Raw genomic sequence first — 12,741 nt, 5'->3', positions numbered from 1 at the left:
ATTGCAGTAGGATTAGGAACGAAGTAGAGACAGCGCCGCTTGTAAAACATTGGCGCGATTATCAACATTCAGTAGAAGATCTTCGTTTTTTCGTTTTACAGGAGATACGTAGTAGACGTGGAGGGAATGTCAACAAAACATTATTGCGAACGGAACAGCGATGGATTTACACATTAGGCACTATGTGGCCAAAGGGATTAAACGACAAAATAGATTGGGCGGCATGTCTCTGATTTTTTTAGGATGCAGAAAGTTGTAGTATTAAGGAGAATAGTGTTGATTGGTTTGAATTTGGCGGGTGAATAGGGGGGTGGAGTTATGATGAATAGTCCGTTTTGATTGGTTTAAGGGAATTTAAAGGGCTGGAGGAAATCGATGGTTATACTTCCGCTGATTCATTTGATGCTGGCGTCTCTTGGAGGTTTGGTGATGGCGTTCTTTTGTTGAAATGCGAAAAGGTAAGATTCTTTCTTTCGCAAGCTATGCTTGTGTGGAATGATTGGAACTTTGAAAATTTATGTTTCCTGATTTACTTTACTTTAGGTGAAGAAAAGTGAAAAAAATATATTCAAGCTCTTGTAAGATGATGTGAATTAAGAGTCGGGGATATCTTTTGTACGTCTGAGAGAAGTTAGCTGGGACGTTCAGGTATAATAGCTTATGGTGAAATGTTTGATAAAGATATTTAGAATAAGATGTTGAGAGTAAAAATTTTTTTTAATGAATATTAATTAAATTTGTGAAATGTTTTTAGATAAACAATTCCTTTGGATAACAGTTGAGGATATAAGCAATAGGAGACTTTTCAGAAGCTCTCCTGAAGAAGCCTAAGGAAAGGCGAAACATGTTGAGAGGATGAAGATGTATTGAAATTGTGGCGTTCTGGGAACGAAGAAGAACCTTGGTGGAATTGGACTCTTTCTGCTTATCAAAGAAATATGATTAAGGATTTACACTGTGAAAAGATATTTGTTGTATCTAATGTGAATTGATTTAAAAGATTTTTTGTATAAGTTTATGTGTGTGAGAGTGTAGAATGTGTGGGATTTGAATGAGTATGATAATGGTGAGTTTTTAAAAGGTGTGGTGATCCGGGGTAATTTTGGATTATTATTGGTTGGGGTAATTTTTAATGATTTTTCATTAATAAAGATTGAGAAAGATATTTATATGTCACTATGAATTATTGAATACTGCTGTTGTGTGATATATTAGATAATTGCCAGAAGTATTGTATCCTGTCATATGACAGGGCAAAGGTAGTGCCGGCGCCATTTCTACAACGCACCGGAGGCCCGAGAGTAAAAGATCACACCGGGACCCCCCCTCTGGACCCCAGGTAATTTAAGGCATTTTGGGGGGGTTCGGGAGGGTGGGGGATTTATTTTAAAGGGTCGGGGTGGGTTTTAGGGATGTTTTAGTGTGCCGGTTTTCCCGCCCTCCCCGATTTACGATTTACACGATATTTAAAAAAACAAAACCGCGACGATCCGATTCCCTCCCCCCCCCAGCCGAAATCGATCGTTAAGATGATCGATCACACGATTCACATCCCGAGAACCAGGACTCATTTGGATGGGGTTTAGAGCATGGAACCTGCTAGGTGGCGGGCTTTCTCGACTCTGCCTTCAGCTGCGTGGGACTGGGTTGTCTCATGCTGGGGACCCCTTGCTGGGGGGCTGTGGTGGGGGGTCCCAGTTAGCAGCGGGATGCTTCTGGTTTGTGCAGGTTTGGTGACCTGCAGAGGGGTCATTGTGCTGGGGCGTGGCAGATGATCCCGGGGTGGGAATTTAGAGTGATAAGTTGGTGGTTTTTTGTAACAATAAAGCTGCGGCCTTGTTTGAATTTCAGAATGCTGTCTTTGAGTGTTATTTATATTATAAGGTTGTAAGGAGCTGATGGGAGGGGACCATCAGTGCTGGCTGCCCATATTAGCACAGATGAGCTCGAATTGCGAGGAAATGAAGGGTGAACCAGAAATCACCTGGGGGGGGGGGGGGGTCTATGGAATTGCACCAGAAATGAAACTGGGCAGATTAGATTGGATTAATGGTCGTCAGCTGCTGTTCTATCCTACCTAATGTTTAGGATGCCAAAGAAGGGAAAATACAAGCTAATGTGCAGAGAGTGTTGGTACAATTGTTTCAGTCTTCCAAGAAGGCAGGTCTATTTATTTATTTATTATTTTTATATACTGACATTCATCTCAATTGAGATATCACACCAGTTTACATTCAGGTACTGTAGGTATTTCTCTATACCCAGAGGGCTTACAATCTAAGTTTTTGTACCTGAGGCAATGTAGGGTAAAGTGACTTGCCCAAGGTCACAAGGAGTGACAGTGGGATTTGAACCTTGGTCTCCTGGTTCATAGTCCACTGCTCTAACCACTAGGCTATTCCTCCTCCCTAATTAGTATAAAGCAGTTATGGTTACAACTTCTTGAGTGGTACAGCAGTATTAGCTTCCAAGAAGTTTGGAGTAACCAGTACAGGACAGCTTTGGTTACAATACTAACCACAAGCATGATTTAGGCAGAGATGAAGGGCAGGGCTGGAAACGGGGTTAAGAGGTCAGGTAGAGAACCTGGTGTTGGTTTGGGAATTGGGAATCTGTGTGCTCCTCTGTCTAGACTGGTAGAGAACAAGTGGGGAAGACAACTAACCAAGCTTGATGAACCAATTGCTCTTTATCTGCTGTCATTTTACGATGCTACTATGTTAAATGGTTAGCAAATTTAAAACAAGTTTTGACAAAATCTAGGTCAGTGCGGTCAGTTAGCTTTAACAGTAAGAGATACACCCTGACTACAGCCCTATTTGCGTGTTAAGAAAACAAATGTGTTCAATGGAAGTTCAAAGGTGTTCTCTATGGAGGGCTATGCAGTTTCTTAGTGTCACCAAAGAGCCCTACACACACAATCTCAGACAGGCCTCCTCTCAATGAATATTAATATGATGAATTATTACTCCAGTAACAGCTGTACTTGGTACATATATCAGAAGAACATAACATCCCCTTCTCATCAGATCACTTCTATTTCTGATCGGCACTCTTCTGGTTGACCTTTTCACTCACTCCGGTGGATTTTAAAATGTTATCTGCATATTCTTAAGAGAAATATTTCAGGACAAAGTAAATAGTGAAAGAACTGACAAAAGTCATAGGGGAGTTGAAACTATGGTAAGTTCTATGTGCTTTAACTTTTTAAAATGAGCAAGGCAGGTTCAAGAAAATATTTTATTTAAAAAAAGCTATGGAGATAAGTTGGCCTGCTTTAGAAAAGTGACAGGCGTTGCATGGCTTTAAACAAATGGAATAAAGTAAATTGCTGATTGATATGTTTTCTTGCCTTCAAAGACTAAGAGACTTGCATTCTATTAAAGCACGTCTGGTAACTTACTACACAGGATTTCAGGACCCGCTGAGAAAACGCAAAGGAGTTAATAGTGGGAAGCTTGGGTTTGCCTGGAAAAGTGAGAGCATAGTTCCCCTTATAGAGAATGCTTAAGAAAGCATTAAGTTTGGAAGTATAGCACGTCATGTTCTTATTTACGTAGCTGATTAAACCATCAAAAGTGCACATGTAAGGTGTCCTGAGTTACAGGATGTTTGCAGCTGTGATCTTGCACTGTTAAAGAATAAAGTCCCAGCGCATGGTCTTAACTTAGTATCTGTGCACACGTGTTTTCTGAAAATTCTGTGCAGTTTACAGCAGTTATGTCTTAAAAGAAGTGTTTCAGTGAGTAGAATATCACACCAAACTTCATTTTGTAGATTACAAAGCTTAATATTAAGGGCTTTATTTTCAAAGATTTTTTTTTCCATTCAGCATAAAATTAAGGGTTGAAAATAGATGTTTGTCTAGACAAATAGATTTGCCTTTTGAATTATTCAAACATTTTTCTGCAAGAAATTAATGAGTTATTTCTGACAATGCAACAAATTTGCCTGAGTTTAATTCATGAACAAATCTCACAATTTTTGCCTCTTTTGTGAGAAATACTGCTGCACAAGTAGAGGTAATGAGGCAATTGTTTCTCATGATTAAGGACCATGAAAAAGCTCACTTTATTTAATTTATAGATCCCAGGATGCTTTTGTTCTTCCTGATGAAAAATGAAAACTATCCTGGGGAATAAAAATTAAAGCAATGTATTTTAATGTATTAAATGCATGATTGAACTTGAAGCTTAGCTGTAGATGTGATCTCATTACAAGCAGACCTTGCAGGTAATTATTATCTGAATCGATCACAAATGAACCTTCTCAGCGATCTTGCTATCCTGCAGGCATCAGAAACTTCTAACTGAAATCAACAAATACTTAACACAAATGCATCCATATTTGAACTTTTAGCAAAATGTTCTTCTCCTAAGAGGACGAAGGTAAAAATTGGATTTTGAAAATAGCAAACGAGGAGCCTGAATCTTTAGGTAAGATAAAAACTGTATCAGATGGCTCATATGGTGGGATTTCAATGAGATCCTTAAGCTATGCTTAGACAGTGGAGTAGTGGGATGTATTTGACCACAGTCTTCACAGCGATTTCCACAGGTAAAACAGCATTTTATCTGCAGAAAGGGGCTCTCAGAAAATTGCCCACAGCCTCAAAGTGGGTGAAAGAACGCACATTGTCCTGCAACGCACAGAAGTTTATTTGCATCATTTTGGGGGCATTCCCGGGACATAGTTAGCTTTGTGAATTTAAAAAAGCATTGCTTGTGCTAAAAGGCCCCTGGTGCAAGTATCTGAGCCCCATGCGAGCAATGCACATATTAAAAGCTGCAAGTAAAAAAAAAAGAGGGGGCGGGAGAGCAGAGCTAGGGCATTCGGGGGTGTTCCCGCCAACGTTTAAATCCGGCGGCTGCAGCACATGGCAGCCTGAGAGCCGTGTATATTTACTGCTACTCCTGATGGAGGTATAAATCTGCAATCACTTTTTATGGCTAATATGATAGGGTGAGGGGTCTCGGTCAACCGGGGGGGGGGGGGGGGGGGGGGGGAGTGCAGGCTGAAGAACCAGAGGGGGTCTGTGTTATCTTGAGATAGACTGGGCAAACTGGTAGACTAATTGGTAAAACTGGGAATGGCCTTCACATGAGCATGTTTTAAAATCCGCTTACCTGCACGCATTAAAGCCAACAAAGTCCTAAGGAAGATATGCGAAGTACATTTGCTTGAGCAATGGCTTAAAATTAGGAGCACACATATGCACAGTAGGCATATTTTAAATCATACAATGCAACTGCGCCCCATGATTTAAAATTCCAGCGTATGGGTGCCTGCGGGCATGTTTTAAAGTTACCATCCCTGTTTTCCTCACAAAGGCTACCCAAAGAAAAAGCAGGTGCAAATCACCACAGCTACTTTTTTCCCGAGGCAATTCAAAGGGAAATATTTTCCTATTGAAAACTGGTACAAAGCCTGCAGGTAACATTGTAGCTTAGTAAATGATGGCAGATAAAAACCGAATAGGTCCATCCAGTTTGCTCAGCAAGGTGTTTAAGGTTGTACCTGCCATTCTATGCAGGTTATCCCCATGCAGAAATGTTACACCAAAATCACCACCCGTTATCTCGGTTCTTCATTTCCTTCCTCCAACCATTATGGAGCCTCTGTGTTTATCCTTTTGAACTCTTGATCTCACCATGTCCTCCAAGAGGGTAATCCAGGCATCCATCATCCTTTCTCTGAACAAGTATTTCCTGACGTTCTTCCTGAGCCTATGCACGAGGAGCCCTAAGTCCTACAGCTTCCTTTTTTAATTTTCAAAATTTTTAACAATATAACAAGCGTATACATCTTGCTAGGGTAATGCAGTACAATCATTAAACGGTATTTAGGAAATACAAATTTCTCATTAATTGCTTGTAGCAAAATATAGGAAATGTTGGGGAGGACAGAAATATCAGAGCGAATTAAACAGAAGAAAACCATAAACTTATTAATAAAGTCGCCGGGTTTAGAACATGAGACATATCTCTAATGCGAACCACAAGGGTGTCATTTCTGGGTTTGAGATTCCAAAAAAGATCTTAAAAAGAAAACATAATTGGTAGTGTTGTAATTTATGGAGCATTTACAAGGATAGCGTAATATAAATTTCGCTCCTAGCTCCAGTACTTCTGATCTTAACATTAGAAAATGTTTCCTTTTTATTTGTGTAGGTCTAATCAGATCTGGATAAATCCAGATCTTATAGCCATAAAACAGAGATAGCCTGTTTCGAAAGAATAATTTCAAGATATTATGTTCTGATATAAATGCAAATGATACCAAAATTGGTCTCCTCTGGGTAACTTCTGTATGAATTGAAAGTTCCAACAATTCTGAAATAACCGGCGCAGGTTGATTTCTCTCTGTTTGATCTCCTGAGGCAGCTTGTGGAAGATAGTAAATCTTGGTTATAACAGGAAATGCTGATTCTGGAATTTTTAATATCTTTTGCATATATATTTTAAAGAGTTCCATAGGTGATAAACTTTCCATTGATTAATATGTTAACACTCAGATTGTGGACTCTTAAAGCGTTTTCCAAACTTTCTAATCGTCTGTTAACTATCAATTTGATTTTACTAAATTCTGAGAGATTTTTTCTGTTGTAGTAATTCTTTTATCCATTTCTTCCATTTTTTGATTGTATGTCAACAATAAACTGGTATTTATTAAAACTTGGTTTTTAGTGTCCATTGTTATTTGTGACAATGAAATCAAGGAAGATTCAATAGATTTTAATGCTCCACATATGTCTTCCTTAGTGGTCGGAGAAGAATTAAAACTTACAGTTTCTGAAGCCAAAGCTTTTGGAACTTCCTTTCCCCAGCTCACCCTTGTGCCCGTTCCCCTACCTTGTTCAGATGTTCTGGGGGTAGAAAAGTCCCTCACTTCACAAGGATTTTGCTCTTCCTCTCTTTCTCCTCCAGGTCTTGTGCTGTCCAGATACTGGGGCCCTGTCTTTTCTCCCGGGGTCTCCAGATTTTGCAGTACCTCGGCATTCTCCTGTAGATTAACAGGAGAAGCCGCTGCTGATTCCACAAGCTGCTGCAATGTCTGTCCAGGGGGAACGGGTCTGGACAGTGCGCCGGGGCTTAAGGTTGTATCAAGGGTCAGAGGGGAGAGATTCTGCTCCTCATCTCTCGCTTCAGCGACCGAGCCTCCCAGCATTTGTATCATGTCGCTTGTAAAAAAAAAACCCTCGATGCGTGGCTGAAGATGGTTTGAGGGTGAGCTTGTCGTTACCCCTCTTAATTTCGCCTTATGTTTTGTATGTGGCATAGTTATAAAGCGTCGAAATTCAAATAGCAAGAGGAAAATCGCCACGAGAGGTTTTCCCAGCGTCTTTACCCATCGGCCATCTTAGGTCCTCTCGGGCCATGCAGCTTCCTTTTAATCAGAAAAGGTTTGATTCCTGTCATTAATACCTTCCAGGTATTTAAAAGCCTGTATCATACCTCCTTGTCTCTCCTCTCATCTAAGGTATACATATTTAGGTCCTTCGGCGCCATCTCATATAACTTTCGGTACAAACCTCACATGGTTTTAGTTGCCTCTATATGGACTGTTTCTAACCTATCTCTATCCTTTTTGAGATATGGTTTGCAGAACTGAACACACTGCTCTAGGTGAGACCTCATCAATGACCTATCTGAGGGTTTTATCATCTCTTTTATCCTGCTGGCTTTTCTCTACGCAGCTCAGCATCCCTCTGGCTGTGGTCACCACCTTATCACATTACTTCACTACCTTCTCATCATCAGACCCTGCAGTCCCCATCCCAGTCCATGCACATCATCTCCTTGCCCCCCCCCCCCCCCCCAATCAGGTACAGCTCCTTTGGATTTCTGCACCCTAAATATATGATTGATCTTTTTGGCGTTGAATCCTAGTTGTCAAATCTTTAACTGCTTCTCAAGCTTTCTTAATCACCTCATTCTCTCTATTCCTTCAGGGATGTCCAATCTGTTGCAGATCTTAGTGTCATCCACAAAAAGACAAACTTTCCTCCTAACACCACTGCAATATCTCGCCCAAAGACATTGCACAGTACCAGTCTTAGGCTGAGACTGGTACTGAGGCACTCCACTAATCACCCTTCCTTTCTTAGAGTGAGTTTCATTTACCACTACCCGCTATTGTCTGTCAGTTGACCAAGTTCTAAGCACCAATGCAGACAGTTTTGAAAATTTCCCACATACCATAGGGTGGAAGCCAGCATCAGAAGGTGAAATCTTATAGTTGTATTGCAGTGCACTGTGATAATCCAAGTTTGTTTCAAAGATATGTATGTGTATCAAATCATCAGGACTATACATTGCATGCACAATTTATTCCCATATTTGCTCTGCTCCCTCACTGGTGCTTCACAGTCCTGCAGGAAAATTCACATTGGTAAGCTGAGCAAAGAGCATTTTCCTGAAACCTCTGTATAAACTTGTGCTTCCCTGGTTCACATTCCAGTATAGATCTGAGACAGATAAAATGATGAAAATTCTAACTTGGTAGGCCAGCTTGGTGACTCAGTGGCAGTGGTGTGCACTGCCATGTGGAAGGTCCCCAGTTCCATCTCTGAATTAGTTGCCTGGGAATGCTGAGGTGGCAGCTGTCACAGCATCCAGAAGAGAGGGAGTCACAGCCATTGCTCAGGGACCCATGATTACAGGGTTCAGGAAGAAGTCCTCATTTAGGGTCTCTGGCTGAAGACCATCAGTGGGTGGGTCAGAGAAATATAACACAGGGGGGAAATCCCTGGACAGTTTCATAAAATGTGTCATTGCACCAGAACCCAGCCCTGGTTCTGACTGAGCTGGAATTACAAAAGTGCAAGAAGAACCTGCCAGATCATAAAAAAAAATAATTCTAACTTTGTTATATTTTGTATCTATAAAAGTGCTCTGAATAACGTTATTCTATAAGAATTGTAATATTAGTAAAATGTACGTAGTTATTCACCTCTTCTGGTCTTAGACATAGCCTTTGGGTAAAAAATTTAAAAAATATTTTTTCCCCCTATAATTTGCATCTTCGTTCTGGTTGCTCTACTTTTGACACTTGCATTTCTACAGGCCCTATCAAAATCCAGTTAAGAGTAATTTAAAAGACAAGTAAAGGTCAGAGAGCTACCAAGAGAGAAGAAAGCATATCTGGTTTCAATGATAGTAGAACTCTATAATTGGCAACTGCTCTCAGAAGCTCAGATATTTTATAATTGTTGGTACCTTTGCTTTATTTTTATTTATTTAAATTGACACTACCTTTCTATGGCATAGATTTATCAAAATGCACTAAATATCGCATGTGATAGGAAAAGGGGTGTGTTTTATGATAATAGCCTGTTTATCGCAAAGTGCACTATCTTAGCGCTTCGCATAGGTATTACCGCAGAGTGCAATAACTTTTTTGCACTTCTCCACCATGAGTAGGTAGAATTAGAGCAATGTTTCTCAAATGCAGTCATTAATGAATTTTCTTTTTGTGGCAACAAGCATTTGTCAGCTCCGTGTCCAGCCACTGCTGCTTCTATGCCTCTCTGAGCAGCTCTGTGAGTTTGAGCCACATGTTACCCATCATCCTGCTTTTTTTTGTGAGAAAAAGATCAGCGAAGGAGTATGGGCATCAGGCAGCTCCAACTCAGAGCTGCACAGAACCAGAGAAGCAGCAGTGGTTGGGGAGGGAACCAGTGGGCAGAGATCTGGATAGTAGCAGCTGGCAAGGCCCCAACAGCAGAAGATACAGGAGAGCAAGTCCCAATGCAATTCCTACCATCCTCCTTCCCAACCCTCCTGATGCATTTATCGATTTGATCCCTCCTCTCTCCCTGACCGGCAGAAGGGAAGGGAAGTAGGTGAAGAGGTGAGGACATTGGGGAAAAACAGTCAAAGCGAATTGGTGGCCACATTCTGAGTCCACCAAAAATATTTTTGTGAAAACACCTGTATTAAAGTACAGTATTCCCCAATCAAAATAATACATTCTCAAATAAATTCAAAGCTATTATAGATATGACATGTTAGTTGACATGCTGAGAGAGCTTTTACCATCTCAGTTCAAGCCCTCACAAAGCCAATTAAGTGTCTTCACATATTTGCTGAAGGTTAGAGGCCTATTAGGATGCCGGACACCCGCAAGCAAATACACAGCAAAGAGAAAACTATTAGTTATTTTTTTCAACTTCAGATTTTATTGCTGTATTTTAATACTCTAAATCCTTGGGTGGCATTTCAGCCTAGCTAACCTTCATTTCAATAGTCTAAAATAATGCAAAAAAAACCCAAACAACTATGGAGGATTTACTAGCAAGCAGCAACAAGACCCATGTCTGTCTAAGTACCTGTACCAGAGGCTCTTGTTTGAAGTCATGTATGAAAATATATATACACACAAACACACAATGAAATGTTTTTATCTGTTGGAAAGAACGTAATGCAATATTAACTATCACCCTATAGCAGAGCTTGGTGGTTTTGTAGCTAGATGGAAATAAATAAGGAAACTTACCAGTCCTTTTACAACATATTTGCATCATTAAGAAGTGTTACTTAGAAAGCTTAACAAAAACATCACTTGATATGGATTTTCAAAATGGAACTTTGATCAGAAACTATATACACTAGAGGTTTTCTATGTACTTTGCTCCATGTACTGTACAATTTTTTAATTACACAGGGAATTTATTTTTTATCTTTGATAACATTTTCTTAATCAATACGTAGTGCAATAGGTAATAAATTAGCTTTTACCTCTTTAAATGTAGGGTCAGATTTCACATCTGGAGCATGGATTCTACATGGCTTTTCCCCCTTTTGTACTTATGGGTAAAACCTTGGATAAATGACAGTCCCCTGGTGATATGCTTAGGGTCAAAAGTGAAATGAGTTCTGAGATGTCTACCTATGAGCAATGATTCATCCATCTCACTTACGGGAAGATTTTAAAAGGTGCGTGCGGTTCCCAGCAAGCACGCATGTGTGGGCGGTGCACACAGGGGGGGGATTTTAGTAAGTTACATGCTGCGACGCAATCGGGCCTTCCCCCGTTCCCTCCCAGTCCACTCCAATTAAGGCGCCTGGTACAGTGGCCATTTGCTACTGTGCCAGCGCGCGCAACTTGCTACTTCTCCTTCAAAGGAGCAAAAGGTAATTTTAAAAAACAGAGGGACCTAGGGTAGGGATAGGGGGTGGGTAGAAGAGGGGAAGGGGAAGGGAGGTTAGGACTGGGAGGGAAATGGGGAAGACAGACAATGCATCGCCGCATGATTTTTGTGTGTGTCTGTCCCCCCTTGTGCGCGCAATTTTATAACATGTGCGCACTGGCACACATATTTTTTAAAAATCTATCCTAAGTGTTTTTATGCATGTTTTCTAGTTAGCGCACTTTTTTTTCTTTTAAATCTTCTGATGCATTGGCATAACATTAGGTTACAGCATCAGGAGTTAAAATTTTTTACTGAATGCGTTACAAAACCGTGCATTGAATTCAGCATACAGTTTTAATGAACAGCTTAATATATCAACCTATTGGGACAGAGAAGTACTGCTGTACCTGAATGTAACTTGCCTTGAGCTATTAATGAAAAGGTCTAAATGTGAATACAATAATAATCTTTATTTTTTAATTGAAATATTCTTAGAACAAGGAGTTGCCAAATGAGGCTGGAAGGAAGCAATCTAAGGCCACTTTTCTTTACAACAAAAGTGGAGAATGTATGAAGCCTCCCAGTGAGACAAAAAAAAAGAATATATAAGGAGTGAGCATAAGCAAACATAAAGGATCCTTCCTCCCCTGCTAGTTTTCTCCTGATACCTTGGACTTCCAGTGTAATTGAAAACTGTTCCAGCTGACAGAATTCAGATTTTCATTGATCTGATGAAGAGGGCATAGATCTCGAAAGCTAGCCACAAATGTATTCAGCTAGCCCAATAAAAAAAAGGCATCGCCTACAACTTGCTTGTTAAACCTTATTTCTACACTCCAGTTAGAATCCCCTTTTTCCTGACTTCTTGCACAGGGACGTTTCTGAGTGTATATTTACTTTTCTAATTTCAGTTAGCACTGAATGTACAACTTCTACTTCAGCGCAGAGAGAATATATGATGAGTTAAGCAGAAGCACCAGAAAATTGCAGAAGGAATTACATCAACCCTTTCCGTTCTCTCTGCATCTTTCCTCAAGTGACACTCAGGTCCACTAAGATTCCCACCATTTTAAAATGTAGGAAATTGATACCACTCTCCTCTTGCCCTACCAGTGCTACTGGATTTCTTTTCTTCTTTTAAAGCAAAAATCCCTTTCCTAATACAATGTACAGCATGGGCATGCTGAGTCTCACTTTATAGGAACACAATAACGTTCCACGGACTCCCATGTTTTGTGCCAAAAAGCAGACTCCGTGTGAAACTGTGGAATTAGCCAGTTACAATCTTGGGCACTTTATTTTTGGATCAATAAAACAGCTTTCCAAAATTAGCAGGTACTGTATTAAAAAAATCACAATGGACTACGGCGCCAGTTCTTTGTGACCTCTGTATGCTACACTGGCACAACAGGGCAATTCTTAGAGCCCACAAAGTAAAGTGAGCTTTATGCTCAGCTGTTGCTCTTCTGCAGTTCTGTCTCTTAAAATATCTGTAACAAGAACCAGCAGAACAATGGCCACATCCCTTCTTCTCACTCCAAAAACAGAACGTGGGCTGCCAGCTCTCTTCTAATAAAGAACAAGGATCAAGGTGCAAAACACATCTT

The 12,741-nt window shown here is 40.4% G+C and overlaps 1 protein-coding gene across 1 annotated transcript in view; it reads left to right on the top strand.

Annotated features, from left to right (window-relative positions):
* Positions 1 to 3,039: 3,039 nt before the first annotated feature.
* Positions 3,040 to 12,741, top strand: part of MAPK6 (mitogen-activated protein kinase 6) — a 125,486-nt gene continuing 115,784 nt past the window's right edge. The window contains exon 1 of the mRNA XM_029574491.1: positions 3,040 to 3,183. The gene's annotated coding sequence lies outside the window, so the exon portion shown is untranslated. The remainder of the gene's footprint in view (positions 3,184 to 12,741) is intronic.

This window comes from Rhinatrema bivittatum, chromosome 13 (assembly GCF_901001135.1).
Source record: "Rhinatrema bivittatum chromosome 13, aRhiBiv1.1, whole genome shotgun sequence".
Lineage (NCBI taxonomy): Eukaryota > Metazoa > Chordata > Amphibia > Gymnophiona > Rhinatrematidae > Rhinatrema > Rhinatrema bivittatum.
Note: the sequence above shows the minus strand (reverse complement) of the source record. Positions and strands in the feature narration are given on the sequence as shown.